We start from the raw sequence: 4072 nt of genomic DNA on the forward strand, positions 1-4072 counted from the left end.
GGCGTTGGGTGCCTGCGCCGCCGCTCGGCTTCCCGCGGCCCGCAGCACAACGTGGAGGAAACAAACCCCGACGCAAACGGCAACAACAACGACCTGTGGGGAGCGGCGCGGCAGCCTGGGGCGGCCTGGTTTGGAGGAGGAGGCTGAGGGGCGACCCCGTGGCTCGCTGTAGCTGCCTGAGGAGAGGTGCTGGTCCCCCGGGCCGCGGGGCCGTGGGCACGGTTCAAAGCTGTGCCGGGGGAAGTTCGCACTGGGTGTTAGGAAGCGTTTCTTTACCGAGAGGGTGGTCAGACGCTGGAACAGACTCCCTAGAACAGTGCCCTTAATATGCTTTAACGTTTGGTCAGCCCTGAAGTGACCAGGCAGTTGGACTCGATGATGGTCGTAGGCCCCCTCCAACTGAAATAGTCTATTCTCCTCCGTTCTAAAACCAAACAAAAGCAAGAGAAGTCAAGTGGGAGGGAACGGCCAGTGTTTTCTCAGTTGGGGTGGGGCATGCTGAGGCCCGCAGGCAACGCAGGCAACGTGCAGTCACACCTCAAGGATCAGCTGTACTTTGGGATTTGCAACCAGCTGGGACATCAGAAATGACAGTGATCCATTCTCACTTAGCTTTTAGAAAGGAATTGAGCCATCTGCTAGGCCAGTCTCTTGAGTCAGCTGCCTTAGCGGGCTCAAAGATAGCACGCTGCGGTTCCTTGTAGCCAGTTTGAGCTAAAAATACCGTGAAGGAATGCTGAGCTGCATTCATGGAGCTAAAAAATTGCTGATTGTCCATAAAATGCAGAAAATATGTGCGGGAACTTAGGAAATCGCAAACCATGAGGAAATAGGAAGGAGGCAAAGTCCAGATGGTACCATGCAAGAACTAAGTAGAAGTGGTAAACAGAATGTACAACAGCTGCAGCTGAAAATGTGGCTTTCAGATGCTCTGGAGTAATTGCCTTCTTTTTTAAGCACAGATGATGACTTGGCCGGTAAATAGGACAGTGGATTTAGGCTCTGGAAACTTAGGGGTAGCCACTGGCCGAGCTGCACAGTTGTTGTCTGAACTTGGTCTGGACGGGGCTCTAAGCAACCTGCTCTAGTTGAAAATGTCCCTGCTCATTGCAGGGGGCTTGGAGTAGATGACCTTTAAAGGACCCTTCCAACCCAAACTATTCTATGATTTGATGTTATCCTATGTTATGGTGTGTGTTCCAAATCCCCATCTATTTTGGTAGTTTTGCATGGTTATTTGTAAAAATAAATGCTACTCTGGAGATACTTAATAGGGGAAAAGCAAGTAGTAAGGTAGAAAAAGGCTGTAGATTTATTTTTAGTTCTTACTAAAAGCAAAAATGAGTTAGGGAATCTGTGCTTTATTCCCATAAAGTTTTGCAATATCCTTACATGAAAAGAATTACACAAATGCAAAATACTAAATAAGCCTGCAAGCAGCACTGCACAAAAAGAGTGTGGTAGCATTTTCATACCTGTTTAGTGCTTTTTTTTTCTTTCCATGCCACCCTATGTATATATTGTCAAGAACCCTTGTATTGTGTTTTGCTTTGCTTGGGATGTGATTAAAAGCCTCTCTACTTTTTGCAGATATCACCAACAGAAATATTAGAAAACTGGCAGATGCAAAGTCACAAGGACAAAAAGAAAGGAAATGCCAGACTGGTTTTAAAGTTGGCAAGGTGGAAACTCAACAAGGCCAGGGTACACCAAACTGTCATCTTGCTGTAATACCTGAATGATCCACATTGGCTTAGAAAGAGGCAAAACCAAGCTATTTTAATCTAGCGCATATGCCAAAACAGAAAGCATCAGCAAAACCTGCCCAAAACCTTCCAGAAGAATGTCAAAAACCAGAAGAATGAGGTTGGGAACAGACAGTGGATCAAGAGGTTACATCAGTGGGCTTCTGCGGAGGAATCTTCCTACTGTCCACATCTTGGGCATGGAAGTAGATGGCTTGTAAAGTTCAACAGTAGCCAAGATATATACCACAGTGAGATCTTTGAGCTACAAAGAGATACACTGGGGAGAACCAAAAGCAGATATCCCTGGTGTCCCTAAACCAGCTTATTTGAATATCTTCAAGGCATTGTTCCTGACAGTGCCCAAGACAGTGTTGACTCCATAATGTTTGCATCAAACTGCCTGAAAGAAACAGGCCTGCTTTTTAAATCAGCGAGAGGAGTATTTTTAATCACGCAACTAAAATAGCTTAACCTTGGCAATTACTTGGAAGACTTCTACAGAGAAGCCCCAAAGGCTTTTTTCCTTTTTCTTGAAGTTTTAAGGGTAATGTTGCAAAATGACTGAATTCTACCTTTTGAAAAGAATAATTATTCCTAATTCTTGAGGAAAAATCTACCTGGAATAGGCTTAAAGTTAAAAATACCAGCAATATGCTAAAAGAAGGAAGTGTAAAAATAATTGCATGTAAAACCCAAATAATTACAGGGATAGGATAACTATCCCAAGCCAAACATACATAGAGGAAATTGGTGGTCAGCTGACCCCCTAAAGAATTCCAAACATGATGATTTACAGGCATCCAGTCAAAATACAAAATATGTGTGAGGGTGCTGGTACCCTGGCAGAAGACAGCAGCTTGCAACAGTGTCCTCAGCTTTCCACCCAGCTGCTGGGTGGCTGGCCACGCTGCTCCTTAGTGAGCTACCATAGCCTTGGTTTGCTGGTAGACCTTACGGTGCTGTGGCACATCTCCATCAGAGCAATGCACATCCTTCTTTGGTTGGTGGATATTTCTTCACAAATACGTAGTAAATGCTAATACAACCAAAGACCATAATTTCTGTGACAATATAATTTAATTCTAGTAGCTTGATAGCTGTTTGATATGTGACTTAGCCACTCAAGTTGGAAAGACAAGAAGACTGAAGACACCTTAGCCATTGCTGTTCAGGAACTCTGGCTCTGTGCATTACTGGGACTATGCAACTTCCATAATTAACACACATACATATTATAGATGAGATTAAGCCTTTTTTAAAGACCCTGTAGTGAGTGAAATGGTTGTCATTAGAAGACAGAATCAAGTGTCAAACCACACATCCTTTTAACCAGTGGAAATCATGGAGTGGAGAAAAAGGCAGAGAGGAGCTCAGCTCAGGAAGAGTAGAGCTGGACTCAGGAGGTCAAGGCAAGAAAAATGAAAAGACCTTCAGTTCTCCATTGAAGTCAGACTGTAAAGGCTTTCCAGTATTTTCCATTTCAAGGCAGATGGGAAAACTTGGCATCTTGGGAAAAGGCTAACCCGTACAGCTATGAACTGAACATCAGAAACAGTTGAAAAAACATCACTTTGGGATGTTTTTAATAGTTAACTCTGTACCAATACAACCGCTAAGGCAAGGATTATACAGGGCCTTTCATGTCAGTGAAATACCATATGTACACGTGTATTTAATTAACTTCTGTTTTTAACTTGTTGCGTAGCTCAGGACACAACTATTCCTTATGAGTACAACTAAAAAAACCCCAATAATTTAGAAACATAATTTGCATAGAAATTTCTGCAGCGAAGCATCTGGGGAAGGGTGGATTACATAGGAAAAGGGAGAAGAGTGAATCACATGGGAGGTTAAAGACACAGGAAATGGAGTAATTTAAGAGCTGACTCTTGACTGTGCTAAGTCCTTTTTACGTGGGATAGAGAGTCAAGTTCACACACCAATGCTTGCCAATGACGGTGGAGTTTCTTGGCGTGAACGTGTGACAGAGAGAGAACAGATACTGTTAACATGGACTGTACTTCTCTGTATCCCATCTGGGTAGATGGATATACCATATATTTTCTCGAATGGCAAAACTGGCTAAAGAAGTTATTGTCCTTGCTGCCAGCTATCTTGCCTAATAGCTATGTGTTGCCACATCTACTCTGCAGTTTATTGCTCCTTCAGTTGCTAGTGCCACTGTAATTCAGACTATACGTTAAAGGAAAAAAAAATCAAGAGGTATTATAGCTTATCATTAAATTTCATTATTTGGCAATCCTATGTACAGCACAGCTCCACAAGACCGATACAGATGAGGAATTGTGTGTGTGAGAGAGAAG

This window comes from Falco peregrinus, chromosome 4, assembly GCF_023634155.1.
Source record: "Falco peregrinus isolate bFalPer1 chromosome 4, bFalPer1.pri, whole genome shotgun sequence".
Taxonomy (NCBI): Eukaryota; Metazoa; Chordata; class Aves; order Falconiformes; family Falconidae; genus Falco; species Falco peregrinus.